The sequence below is a fragment of the Lissotriton helveticus genome, chromosome 7, assembly GCF_964261635.1.
Source record: "Lissotriton helveticus chromosome 7, aLisHel1.1, whole genome shotgun sequence".
NCBI classification, from domain to species: domain Eukaryota; kingdom Metazoa; phylum Chordata; class Amphibia; order Caudata; family Salamandridae; genus Lissotriton; species Lissotriton helveticus.
Window position 1 is genome coordinate 1732142146 of NC_136068.1, and position 15152 is coordinate 1732157297.

Below are 15152 nucleotides of genomic sequence, written 5' to 3' on the forward strand. Positions count from 1 at the left end.
AATAGAAGAAAAAGAGAGAGGGAAGCAGATAGAGAGTGGAAGAGAGAGCCAAGGAGGGAGAAAGAGAAAGTGAATTGAAGAAGGAGAGAAACAAGAGGAGAGAGTGGTTTGAAGGGATAACAACGACTTTAAGAATGCATTTTCATATTTGAAGCAATGTCTTGGAGAAAATTGGGGTTTTGGGTGACAGGGGTGTTAACCTTTCTGAAGCTACAACCACATTCCCTGTCAGGGGGAACCACAAAAACTCACTAAGTTAATCTGAGCTTAACCATCGGGTACCTTGGTACAAGAGCAGTAAGGCAAACAGTAATAAAGTGAAAACAGGACACAAGATAAATCCCACACCAAACATAGAATACAATTTAATAAATAATTTGACACCAGGGAATTAAATCTAATCAGTAGAAACACAGTTATGAATGTTTAAAGTTGTTAGTGAAAAAGAGGCCTAAAAGGTCAAAGCAGGAAAAGGCAGCTGGTAGTGTCAGAGGAGGGGTTGTCATCGTTGGGGGCCACTGGACGAGGTGCAGTTGAGAGTTCTACTTTAGGACTTTGTCACTTTTTTGTAAGTAAAAAATCTTCAGCAGGAAGAAGCTGCATCCTGTAGAAGATATGAGCTCCTCAAGGCCAGATACCCTTCCGAGGAGGAGCCACTGGACAGGATCTGCTGCTGCAAAGGAGAGAGTACCGCAGAGCCAGGCTAAGGGCTATGCACCATGGGTGGGTCGCTTTGCAGGTTGGGCCCACTCTTGTGTTGGTTCTCAGGTCACTTTTTAGGGAAAATATTTAAAGTCCCAAGTTTTGGATTTTGGCTGTTTGGGACCCTTTGGCACCACTTTTAATGGTCCATGACTAGGTGGGCACCACTTGGAGGGCAGGACTCACTTCAGGCAGGGTCCAGGTGCAAGATCAAGGTTGTTGGACCTGTTGCGTCCCTGCAATTCGGAACAGGTGGATACCAGTAAGCAGGTGGAGTCACTCTGGTAGTCCTGGGTTTAAGCACCAAGGCAGGCCTCAAGCAGCAGAGCAGTCCCCAGAGAGTATAAGGAAGGCTTCAAGCAGAATGGAAGTCCTTTGGTAGCAGAAGGGCAGTTTTCTGGTAGCAGCAGTCGTTAAGCAGCAGGGCAGTCCTCTGATGTACAAGGCGGTTCTCCTGAGTGTCCTTCACAGGTCTAGGAGTGTACTGAAGAGTTGGTCTGAGGGTCCACTCACTAAATTAACCTGAGCTTAATCCTCTGGTAGCTTAGCACAAAATCAGCCAAGCTTAACTTATAGGCAATGTGTAAGTTTTGGACTTGGTCCTTTCTGCAGGGTCATCCACAAACTTTTTGACTTGATCCTCCTGTTTTCTGAACACTTTTCTTTGGCTTTTAGGACTCTGCACAATTTACCACTGCTAACCAATGCTGAAGTGTTTGTACTCTCTCTCCTTTAATGTGGTAGGATTGACTTACACCCAAATTTAATTTACTTGTAAGTCCCTAGTAAAGTGGTACTACACATATCCAGGGCCTATAAATTGATTGCTACTAGTGGGCCTGCAGCACTTACTGTGTTACCCACTTAAGTAGCCCTTTAAACATGTCTCAGGCCTACCATTGCAGCCTGTGTGTACAGTTTTTAAACTGCCATGCTGACCTGGCAAAATAAACCTTTTGCCGGGCCCAAACCTTCTTTTTTAATACACATAAGTCACCCCTAGGTAAGGCCAAAAACAGCAAAAAAGGGCAGCATGGAATGTATTAAAAAAGTGGCACATGTACCTATATGTTTCACAGTAGTGATAAATTCTTACATTTGTTTTCCACTATTGCAAGGCCTATCTTTCATATAGAATAACATTGGGGATACCTTATTACATTTAACAAGGGTGACTTCTAAATCTGAAGAGGTGTAAAAAGTTTATGTTTGGTGACTTTGGAATTGTAATGAGAAATCCTCTTTTATGGGCAAGTGGGAGTTCCAATTCCAAATTTGAAAATGCCTCCTCTGGAAGTCCCTCGAGCAGCCGCATCTTCTTCCAAGCAGTACACACTCTTTTCCATGAATCGGCAAACATCTCCATCAACACAAATACACTAAAAGAGGATTCCTTTCCTTTTGTTGTTTTCAGACGCAGGACGCTCTTACCCTGTGACTAAGAAACTGAACAAGGAACTATGTAGCAGCTACTAGTTTGCAACATATTGTTAATCATTTATTGTGCCCACAAGTAATGGTTCAAGTAAAAATTGCAATATTTAAGCCATGCCAACTGAGACTGTTAAACTTAGAGAGGTGATAGATGACAGCTAACACAATTTTCACACTTGTTCCAGAGAAAAGTATTCCACCAGCACTGGACCTGCTGAGAACCCGCAAGAACCAGCAGTTCAAAACGTGTCTACGATATTAATGATTGGGGATATCACACTAATCGCATCAATTCGGAAAGTGATTAGGACTTTTTTTAATTATAATTTTGTGCCATATTAAATAGTGTTGAAACCCCTTTGCTCATCCCAAGAGGATCCTAAGCAATTAGACCCCTCTGGATATCAATTATAGGACTGGTTGAATAATGTATTGCTGATAACAGTGTTTTTTTAATGCACTTTTATGTGTCAAATGTTTTTTGCATTTATCTTTAGCACTTTCACTGATGTTAATGTATTGTGTTGAGTACACTACTTAGATGTTTGAGAACAGCAGTGCGCTGTCATCATTTTGTGCCATTTTTAGTGTGGTACATATGAATTAGGTAGGAGACGATAGGTGTTATTCTTTTCCGAGCTTAGTAATATGCAACAAATTGTGAACTAATGTGCTAACTAAATTCAAAGGCCATGCCTATTGATTAACACGAACTTTTTTCAAAGTAAAGTGAATTTAAATCATGCAGTCACCTACTGTTTTGTTGTTTAGCTACCCTTTGGAAAGTTGGCATTTTCCTACCTCAGACAATTTGTGTCTGCAGCCTGACTCTGGATTACATGACTAGGCGTATTTGGCAGTTGGCCTTCTTGTATTTCTCTCAGACAGACACACACAATAGAGAGTTTCGGTGTTCCTGGATGGGCCATCACTAGCAGGATGGGAAGTGGAGCTGGGCACAGTGCCACCTACACCTAAATAGGCTGTATTCTACCATCACACAAAAGGCTAAATACCCCCTGTGGTTAGTCTGAAGCCAGGTTAGGGGAGGCAAGAAACCCGTGCACTTCAAAGGGAATCTTCTAGAAGCTACTCCCACTTCAACCTCAGACACAAAATCTTTAGTACACTTTTGGACATGTGAACTCTGCCAGGAAGAAGGATTGCTGTGCTGCTGATAGGATTGGCATTCTAGTGGACTGCTGCCTAGAAGGACTGCTGCCCTACTGTGCTGACCTGCATCCAAGCTTCCGCCTTGCCTGGGTGAAAAGGACTGACCTGCAACTATAAAGCCAGGACTGGAGAGTGACTCCATGACTAGCTCTGATTGGAGTTAACAAAGCCCTCCTGGTTAAACTACAGGTTATAGAGAACTCGGCAGCCCATCTGCTTTTTAGATTGCCAAAATATTCCTCTGCAAAGGCGGCCCTTAATACTTTACAATGGCTCCCACTAGAAAAACTGATCAACTAAAGGCACTTTGCATTGCCTTTAGGGCATTGCACAACCAGGGCCCTGCATATCTGATTGACCACTTTCACTGGTTTACACCAACCAGAATGCTGCAGTCCTCCTCACTTATGTTGGTGGAGGTTCCCAAACCAAGACTGCCTAACTGGGATGGTAAAAGCTTCTTAAATATCACTACCAGATTGTGGAATCAGCTGCCACTCACTCTTAAAAACTCCCCATACCTGCTCTTTTTTAGGAAAGTTCTAAAGACTCTTTTAGGCATAACCTTTATATTTCTGTCACTGTAACCATTCAGCAATTTTTACCTCATGGCTGCTGGAGGGTGGTCGGCAAGTGCCTAGACGCTTCGGGTATTAGTTGCGTTATATAAATATATAAATAAATAAATAAATAAGTTGTCTGGCCTCCCAAAACAGAAGCTTCAGGGACAGAACAAGCTTCTAACAACCTTGAACCCAGCACCTGAACTCTGCCATCCTTGAGTCCTGTTGTCCCAAGTGGTCAAGTCGTTGGCCAGAATATGCTCCGCACAGATACTACAATGTGTGGATTCAGCAGAACCACTGCATCTCCTTCGTGGTGCATCTCCAGCTGAACCAGCAAATCTTCTTTGCTGCTTGACCCATCACCAGCAGAACCAAGGCATCCCCTCAGCTGTGTAGGGTTCTCCGATGCAACAACTTTGCATCACTCATCGTAGCCCATCCAAACTGCGACTGCCTGATGAATGTCTACGCAAGAACATCGCCTTGCCCAAAGCAGCCCATTTGATGATCTGCCGCAGCGCGACCTATCTCTCCGTAAGTACATTGAATCGCACTGCCCAGATCACCAGAACCGCTGCAGTGCCTTGCATCTCCTCGCCCATACTTGCATTATCTGCTGCGCGACACATCCTAGACGCGGGACACCTCTTCACATCCTGGATGAAGATTCTGAGTTCAGAGGACCTGGGTCCCTACAGCTTGCCCACACTCCATGGCAGTTGGCCTAAACTTGTGACTTTGTTTCGGTCCGGCACGACCAGATGACCACAGTTGGCGCATGGTGCTTTCTATTTTTAGGTTTCACCTGTACAGTGTGCAGGCACTGTCAACAAAAGCTTTTGTAAAAAAAAAAAAAATGCTCAAAAGCAGGCTTACAGCCCGCCCCATAATTACCGTTACTTACCATTGGTTGGCTCCAATGTCGCTCTCATGTTCCTGCTTCTGGTTAGTCAGAGTCTCCTGCTGCTTCCACTTTCTCTTTGGTGCTTGCTGACCTCCGCTCCTACACGGAGCTTGGATAAAGTACAGTTCCGATCTCTTCAGCCAGGGGCGGCTCTAGGCTCATAGCAGCCCTGGACAGGGAGCGTAGGTAGGGGGCCCTGGAAGAGGGGGTCCGGGCGGGGCGGTGCCCAGTGAAAAGGGTGGGGGTCAAGGTGTTTGGAAGTGGAACAGAGCCGGAGGCCACCAAATCCCTGCCAGGTGCTGCCACGCAAATATGTATCCATCCTCAGAGGATTATTATATTAAGGATATATATTGGCGTGGTGGCCCCTGGGGCTTGGTGGCCCTGTGCAGGTGCACAGCTTGCACATGCCTAAGGCAGCCCCTGCTTCAGCCAGTGCCCCTCCACTGACCGCAGCTTGTACAGGTACTTTATTTATTCTTTCTAACCTGGCAATCCTTAAATGTGCATATCTTTGTAGGCTCTTTGTACCCCACTGAAACCCTCCCACCACCTCTCCTGTACTTGTTTATGTTTACGTGGAGCAGTCGTGGAAGTAAATCTGATGCAGCTGCCAACGTCTCTGACCGCAATTTATTATATATTTGAATAATCTGGGAGTTTTGCTCATGTTTTCTCCCAGCATGTTCTCTTGTATTGTTAATTTCTGAGCCGTTTTCCTCTTTAACTTGTTTTTCTTTCCCTAATGATGCCTACCCTACTGCCGGCATAATTGAACAAACCAGCATGAGAAATGATTATGAAGAATGCTACTGTTCTCTAACACGTTGTAACATATTGATTTGACTCAATTACCATGGCAATGTGCTCCTACCGTGAATATTCAGTGGCTATAAAATGACAGTGCAATTGTTGTTTGCAAATTACATTTTTTTTGTAATCATTAGATTTAAAGGAAAATGTTGCCTGCTTCGTGCCACCCAAAGACTGAAATTGATTGTCGCGGTTAACAAGGACTAAGAGTAGTCAAATTATTAAAAACCCATCAAGAACAATAAAAATTATTAATAATGCTTTAAGCAGTTTAGAAGCGAAAAGCTAGTGGGTTCTTGGCTGTGATAGCTGTCTGTGATATTAATGTGAGCGCACATGGGGCAAATTGGTATTGGCTTTATTCTTTCAAGATGGAGGGGCTTATTTATGAGCCCCTTGTGACACTTTTGCACCGTCGTTGCATCACTTTTTAAGACACAGTTGTGGTGAAAACAATGTGCCACGTTGCGCCATATTTACAAAGTGATGCATCTAGGCAGATGCGTCACCTTTTAAACCCCTGCAGTACATTATACCTGCATCAGGTATAATGTTCTCCCCGCAAGAAAGCCTCATAGAAGTAGCGCACTACTAGGATGCCACTGCATCAAAACCTTACCCCTGCCTCATAGCAGGCGTAAGGGTGACACAGTGCAATGTGTATGGGCCTCCCCCATGCATTCTTGGAGTTACGTCATGCGTGCAACACAACGGCAGCAATGCATGTGTTTTGCGCCGACAGACACGTCAGGATTCCTGACGCATCTGTCAATCCTCTGGACATGGAGCGCCATACAATAAATACAAAGCCATGGTGTTGCAATGAGGGCGAAAAGTGTTGCATCACTGTTTTATCGCAGCGCTGCCACGCTTATCATAAATGAGGCTCAGAGTTTCCAAAGGAGTCTATTGGAGGGGTGGGGGAGCGACTGACCGTAGGGAGATCTCTCCCGAGAATAATTTGGGTAATGGAGCAGTCCAGGCAATTGCTCCAATATTTGGGCTATTAAGTAGCCCAGGTATGCATAGGAGCCATTTTATGTTATCAGCCACCATTTTATTGTGGTAACACAGTGGCTGGTAGCAAGGCTCAGTGTGTTTTTTGGTGTTTTAGGCCTAGTTAGTTTCCATTGGTGAGGGATATTTGGCATAGGTTGAAGTTGGTGTAGTGATTTAGACAGTTCTTAGTTAGCATGTTCTTAGATAAGGATGGCCAACGAGAAAGTGTCCCAGGTGTTCAGGCTCTTGGAGGAGGCCGGGCACCTCCACTTTGTGGCAGCAACTGACTTGACTGGCATTCTCCCGACAAGGAGGGCATCAGCAGGGGTCATGGCAGTGGTTTGGGCTCGCTTGCTGTCATGGCGGACCCAGCGGGAAAGACATCTGAGATGAGGGAAATTGGCAGCTCTTGCATTTGGAGACCAGCCCTACATATGGCACAGGAGGCCGTGAGGTGAGGCTTGAGCTCAAGCGACCTGATCCTGTTTTGAATGAGAGTCTGGAGCTTGGGCGGGAGGCCCCGGGGGAATTACATGGTGTACGGGAGATTGCTGATTAGAGCTACGCGGAATCTGCTGAGATGCAGAGATATGGCAGGGTGATCAGGGTATGCCAACAGCGGCAGTGCGAGCAGGGGCGGGGTCAGGGACCAAAGAGTCCCGTTTATATGCATGATGAGGCAGAGGAGCTCTGCAGTGAAGGCAGCAGCATGGGATTGGTAACGGGGGCATTCGGGCAATGCCCGAGGGGCCGGTGTCCGAGTTCTGCTGTGGGCTGCTTTGTTGAGCAGTCTTGGGGGCTATTTGGGCGCTGTCTCAATTGTATGATCAGCCACCGGCCCAGTGGGTGTCTGAGTGGCCTTTCTATAGGCAGATGGGCGTCATTATTACCTCCGTTTTGCAACAGGCAGAGGTGTCACTCCCTTTGTCTGGCTGGCCGGCCCATTAACGTGTGCACATGCTGAGTGGGAGGCGGGGGCCCTGTGTAGAAGTGGCCTCACTTGTTTCACCATTGTAAACTAACGCGTGCATTTTTTACCCCCCCCCCAGTTTTTTTTTTATAAGATTACGACAAAGCAGTGATTTGACTGAGTGATTATGCATGTGGGACGATTTTTTTTTTGCATGCCCGGGCCGATTTTCAATCCCAATCCAACCCTGGAAGGCAGTGTAGAGGCGCTGGGGGGTGAGAAAGAGGAACTCCTGAGTGAAAGCCATGAGGGGAAGCAGCGTGAGAAGAGGGTCTGGGCTGCGCTCATGTATGTGAGGAGGCCAACATTTGAAGGGGAGGCCTAGGGTCAAGGCACAAGGTTGAGTGCAAGCACAGGCTGGGAGGGAACATCCTGGGAGGGGAGGGAGCATTTTAGGGCAGCAGTGGAAGAGCTTCTGAGTAGCCCAACGAGCTTTGGAGGAGAGTCAGTAAGGCCATGATGGGAGGTTGAGAGAAGGGGTTTGGGGCCAAGGGAGCTGTTTGGAGCCAGTCTCATTAGAAATGATTGGCCTGGGCCCTTACAGGAGCCAGGGTTGGTTTGGTGCGGGTAGTGTGGGGGGATAGCACACAAGTCTTGGGGCAGTGTAAGGTAGGAGGGGTAGTGCGGTGTGTCAGCACACATTGTGACCCTAGGTCCAATGTGTTTACCTTTCTGGCTGAAGGTTTCGAGTGGAGCAACAAGGAGGATGGGGAAACACTGGAGGACTCACAAGACGAGGTGGCCTAGTGGGGCAGGAGTAAGTCACTGGGGGGATGTTCATCGGACTATGAGAGATTATGGGAAAGGAACATGGCGCAGCAGTGGGTCGAGTGCCCAGGGGCACAGGTGCATGTGCATACAAGGACGACATGGTCCTAGAAGGGAGTGATCGTGTCTTTCAAGTATAGACAAGCAGGAAGTAGTAACCAGCACATCCGCCTCTCATCTTTTTCACAGGACGTTTGGTATGACGTTGTTGCAGATTTGGGGGAGCTATGTGTGGCTCCGATACCCAGAGAGGAAGAGAAGGCTGGGCCCAGTCTGGCCGCTGGACATTGGCGACTGGAGGGCAAGGTCACTGCCTCAAGAAGGCCCAGAACTGTTTCGGCTACAGGGCCTGACTGGGAACCAAAACCGGCCCTGGCAAGTGCTCGGCCGCCCCCCCCCCCCACCTCCTCCCTCTGAGAGGGGTTGGGGCTGCCGCCGAGCTCTTTGTCAGGGCCGGTTTTCTGCCACTTTTGTTACAGGGACGATTTTGCAGCTATGCTGCAAAAAGAGCCCTGTAACAAAAACGGCCCCAAGAGGCCCAAAACCGGCCCCCACCCTTACGGCGCACCGGGGGATTGCCCGGTGCCCACTACGGCCAGTCCGGCCCTGTTGGGCGGTGCACCAGGCAGTGTGTAAAAGACTGCCCCGGACAGATTTCAGTATGGTGCAAGGTGTTCCGCATCAGAAAACATGTTTGAGGATATGGTGCGGCCTATCAATGCTGGCAGGGACGAATTAGGGGCCGGGAGGAATCGGTCATGCCATGGTGACAGGCAGCAAATGCTGACACAAGTGTAGAGCTTGGTTCTGTGTTAGAAGAGACAGCACTGGACTATGAGAAGGAGAGTTTAGAGAAAGGGGAGTTGGTTGAGGAAGAGACGCAGCAGGAGGCTCTGCCACATTTGTGGAGTCACAGGGAGGGGGATCTGGGAGTGGAGGGTCACTCATCAGTTTGTTCATGATGTATTTCGGGGTCATTCGGATGGCCAATGGCGATATGGCAGCTGAGGAATGCCAGACAGGAGGAGAAAAGCGGTGAAACTGCGGGCTCCAGAATGGGAAAAGATAGGAGACGCAAGGATTTGGCAGCAGCTGTGTTATTGGCTGGTGTGAATGAGACGGAGTCGCAAATGCTGCAGCTGTTGCATAGGTATCTGAGGGATAAGGAGGGTATGAAAGAAGTGGAGCATGAGCTCGCAAATCTCCCTAAGGTGCCCTCTAATAATTGAGAAATGGACTACTGCCTTTTTAACATATGTAAGTGTGTATTGCGAAAAAGACCCTTAGAGGTGTGTGGCGATTTTCAAATACATGGATGCTATATAGAAGGTGCAGATTAATTATAGAGGGGTATGCCTGTACTCAGTATGATGACGAGTTCAGGGCACGCATGGCTGTGGATCAGGAAGTGCAGTGGTGGGGTGGTGAATTCGGATCTTCGGAATCACACCATGGGCCCGCAAAGTTTAGCAAGACAATATTTATTAATAGTGGTCTACCTACCGTGTATCAGTCCTTTCAGGGCCGTCCTGCTTAAGGTGGGAACAACTGGGAAATGTCTGATAGGACAGACAGGTGCATGCTTGGATTTTAATAAGGTGCTCAGAGAGTTTAGTAAGTTATGCATGAATGTTCAAAATGTGCTTGTAAATATGCCCTTGTCAATTGCTAGGAGACAACAGGCCAAGCTAATTCTTCCACTGCACAGTGGCAACAACAGCAGGGGTACAGAGGGAACCAGCATCATAATCAGAATTCCGGGTTCAGCGGTGGACATGGGGGACAAGGATCTGTTGCAAAAAGCTTGTACATCCATTAGGCTGTCACATTTCTAATTTCATTTGGCACTGTACGATCAAAAAGAGAATGCCAATCTGTTGATGAAGGGGTTTGCGTGAGATTTTAATTTGGAGTACCAAGGCCCGAGAGTGCACAGGTGGGTGAGCAAAGGGTGCTGAAAAACAGGTGGCCAGAGAAAAGTTGCTGATGGAGATACAGGAGGGGAGGATGGCTGGCCCCTTTAATAAATGGCCCATGGAAGATTTTGTTGTGACTCCAATTGGGGTGGTCCCCAAAAAAGAAAAAGGTCAGTTTTGGCTTATCAACACCTATCTTGACCTGAGGGTGTCTCAGTGAATTATTTTATCCTAGAGGAACACGCTTCAGTAACATATTCTTCAATGGATGTGGAAATGACAATAGTTGAGTGTGTAGGCAGGGGAGTGTCTATGGCCAAGAGTGATATCAGGTCAGCGTTCTGCTTGGTCCTGCTGCATCTGGATGATTTTCTAATGCTGGGCATTCTATTTCATATGAATGTTATGTGGACAAAGGGCTTCCCATCGGTTGCTCTATATCCTGCACTTTGTTTGAGCATTTCAATACATTTCTCCAGCAGGTCTTTTCTTGGAGTACTGGGCATTCACGGTTGATGCTTTAGCTGGATGATTTTTTCTTTGAGATGAAACACGGTTCCACAGACTACCAGCGGTACTTGGACAGTTTTAAAGAGCTCATGGATGACCTAGGAGTGACTTTGGCACCAGAGATGATAGTTGGACCCAGTACGGCACTATCATTCTTGGGCAATGAGATTGACTCGGTAGCATTGGAGGCTCACTTACCGATTGAGAAAAAAGTGACAATGCAATTGCTATTGGATACAATACTGGTGAAGCAAAAATTTGCGGTCAAGGAAGTGCAAGTACTGTTGGGTCATTTAATTTGCATGTAGAGTGGTGAGAGAAGGGAGGACATTCTGTAGAAGGCTGGGTCTCTCATTGTCAGGCCTCCTGTTCCCACATCACCATGTCTGCCTATCTACTGCGACTAAGGAGGATTTGAGGGTGCAGTGTTTTTTCCTGGAATCGTTCAATGAGGGGCCATTGGTGGCACCAGAAGATTTAGATTGGAATGTGCACATTTACTTAGACGCTGCAGGAGGGATAGGTTTTGGTGTGTATTAGCAAGGGAAATGGTGTGCTAAGGAATGGCCCTTGGAATGGAAGCTGTTGGAAATGGCCCTTTTTGCAGGGTTATCCCCAAACTGCTTCTTCCTCCTATTTCTTCCTGACCTGTGTTTGTTGGCTATAGGACTCTGGGCACTTTACCATTGCTGATCAGTGTTTTAGTGCATATGCTCTCTGTGTAAATTGTGTTTGTGATTGATTAGCCATGATTGGCATATTTGATTTACCGTAGGTCCCTAGAAAAGAGCACTGAGTGTGCCAGGGCTGGTAAGTCAAATGCTACTAGTGGGCTCGCATCACTGATTGTGCCACTCACATGAAAAGCCCTGAAAAGGTGTCTCAGGCCTGCCATCGCATTTCCTGCGTGCAGTTTAACTGCCATGTCGACTTGGCAAGTGCACCCACTTGCCAGGACCTAACCTTCTCTTTTCTTTTATATAGGGCACCCCCATGGTAGGCCCAAGGTACCCCCCTGGACAGGGTGCAGTGTATGTGAAAGGTAGGCCATGTACAGGTGTGTGTACCATGTCCTAGTGAACTACTGCCAATTTAGTTGTTCACTATTGAAAGGCTATCTTACCCCATAGGACAGAATAGGGAATGCTCTGTAACATTTTACAAGCATATCTTTCCATAGGAAAAGTTGAGTTTGGAATCCCTGAACTCAGGATTTAATAACACATCTTTTAGTAAAGATGGTTTTTAAATTGTATGTTTGAAAATACCATTTTTAGAAAGTGGCTATTTTCTTGATCAACCATCCTGTGTGCCTCTGCCTGTTTGTGGATTGACTGCTTGGCTTTGGAGTGACATGGGCTGAGGAGGTGCAGTGGCTCCAGGAGTCTGGTTGAGTCAGCACTGGGCTGAATAGGGCTAATCTGCATTTGGAGTGGTGGGAGGAGTAGCACTTGTACCTGAATAGGGATGTGCCTACCTTTCACAATGCTGGCTACACCCCCCCCTGTTGAGTGTCTGGAGCCAAGGCTCACACTGACAATGGATGTTGTTGTGCACTTGCAGAAAAGTCAACCATCCATAGTTTTCTATGGTACAAGTTCTTGAAACCTTTTTAAAGTCATATTTGGATATTTGTTTGAGTTTTGTCGTTTTGGTCTTGTTTAGTTTAGATAAAGGTATCTTATTTTTCTAAACTGATGTGGAGTCCATTTGTGGTGTTTTCACTGTGCCTGAGGATAAGGCTGCTAGCTAAATTAGGCTCTCAAAGGGGCTATAGATGGAATTGTCAGATTGCTAGGGAGCTACAAGTTCCAACTAGCCCCTATCACGTTTTACTGATTTAGGGGCTGCTAGTTATGATCTGAAGGGCTGTAGCATCCTTGAATAAATCCACTTGAAATTAAAAGAATATGTAAGATTCTTTATTACAGCCCCCTGCATACAGGCAAAGCACATCCAGCGCAAACAACCTCCTCAGCAACACAATACATTCCACAATTCTAGATTGTAAATAAGATATTAATGCAATGAAATACAACCTACCTTAAAGCAACATACTACATGGGCACATAGAAATAGCGGGTTGCTATGGAATATGAGCACAATCCAGCCCCTATCCCGTCTTAGTGTTTTTGGGGCACTTACTAAAACTTAATTCTTAGAGGCAACCTGGTCTTTCATGGGCTTATATACCAGGGATTATGGCTAGTTGGATCCTGCAGGGAAAGGGACCACTGCATTAAAGAGCTTTGAAGCAGGTGCAGGAGTGGCTGGCTGACAAGTTGAAATGGTTTAACCAAGTTTATTGTTGTTGACAATGGCAATCTGTCTGAAATGTTAAATGATGCAAGGGTGTCTGCGCGGGCGCAAGGCTGTGTTTGTGAGCCAGCGCAGGGGAGAAGGACAGGAATGCGCTATATCTTGTAGATATGCAGTACAAAAGGGGGTGGTGATGGACGGAGCATCCGAATCAATTAAACACTCACACCCAGTCAAAAGATCTGGGTTTAATCCATCACCGTTCTGTAGCCCACTCTGCCACCCCAGTTCAGACATGGCTATATGCAAATCAGTCTGACCCTGTGCCTCATGGGAACAGTTCAGCCCGAACTGCAAAGCCATGTCTTCCCTGGACCGGAAACAAGCTTCCGAGGACCGGTTTCTGGCATTCCAGCCGTCTTCAGCCCGGCTTGCTTAAATCCAGTGGCAAAGTGAGCAAGGGACTCACGTCTGAGCATACCCTGCCACACTTATGGCGGCCAAAAGCGGTACCTCCCCTTTTGTGCCTTATCTTGTAGATATGGCACATTGATGCCTTTTGTTTTGATGCACAGCAGTGAAGCAGGAAGCCTTCCTGCACTGTTGTGCATCTAAATATTGTAAATAAGGCCCGAATGTCTAGGACAAAAAAAGTAAACTTTCTAAAAGTGTTGTATTTAGAATTGTGACTTAAATTCAGACTTTACCATTAAAGATGATTTTAAATCACAATTCTTTTGAGACCAAACATGAAATTTGTACCTGTTCCCAAACAAATGCTATCACTTATTAAAGGTAATGAGGTAACCCAATGTTATCCTTCGAGCGGTAGGCCTCACGATGTTGGAAAACAAATTTGGGAAATTTGCACTTCTGGACATATAAAACTTTAAAGTACATGCTCAACTTTTAAAATACACTCTGCTCAGTGGGCTGCGCGGGTCCTACCTGAATAGTATCTATTTAAAAGGGAGGTTTAGTCCTGGTAACAGATTTATTTTGCCAAGAGGACAATTTGGCCTTACCTCAGGATTGAATTATACCTATTTAAAAGGGAGGTTTAGTCCTGGCAAAAGATTTATTTTGCCAGGACAAATTGGCAGTTTACAACTGCACACAACTGCACACAGGCAGCAATGGAAGCTGTAGGCCACTTAAGTGGGTGATACAATAAATGCTGCAGGCCCCCAGTATCATTTTATTTGAAGTCTCTGTGCACATGCTGTAACACTTTGCTAGGGGCTTATAAGTACATTAAATGTGTCAATCGGGTGTAGGTCAATGTTAGCATGTTTTAGATGTGAGCATAATAACTTTAGTACTAGTTAGCAGTGATAAAGTGATTAGAGTCCTAAATCCAACTAAAACAAACACATTTCAACAACAGGAGGTGAGTAGGCAAAAATGTTGGGGAAGCCCACCCTAAAGACTGAAAGGGCTTACCCTCCATCTAACTGTAGTTTTCTTGCCATAGGTCCGGCAACCTGTCAACTTGTGTAAGTGCAATTTACTATGGTCGTGCCTACTAACTTTATCTGTGTGGTTTGTTTCTAGTTTCAATGCCTTTTCTGACAAACGGAGTAGTTTTTTTAATTTTCCTTAATGATGATAATAATAATATTATTATATTACAAACAATTATAAAACTCATAGCATTCTGCTCTCTTAAAGAGTGCAAATTACTGCTGTTGTGGAATTTCATAGAACTACAATTGACAAGTTAGTGTTACTAACTCAATGGCACTTTTGTCCCTTCTGATACCCTTTAAAATGTGCCCACTTTGCTGCGAACACTAATTAGTATTCCATGGAGCTAATTTTGCCGCGTGCCTTAGGCCCTCCCTTATATCCTTAGCGTATGTGTTTTTAAACGTTGCTTAATTTGATTCTGTGTGCATTATTTTATCTTCCTGCGTCTCACATTGTACACATGTGTGATATTAAAACGTCTAACATACAACATAACCCTGTCTATACCTGTCCCAAATGCATGTGTCTTCTATCACTCCCTGAACCTTCACAGCCAGCTTTCTTTGAACGTGGTTCAGCCCGACAACATACAGTATACTGCTGCAATAAAAATGCTCCCTCTAATCGCACTGCCCACACTGGATTTTTTTACCAATATGGCAGGAAAC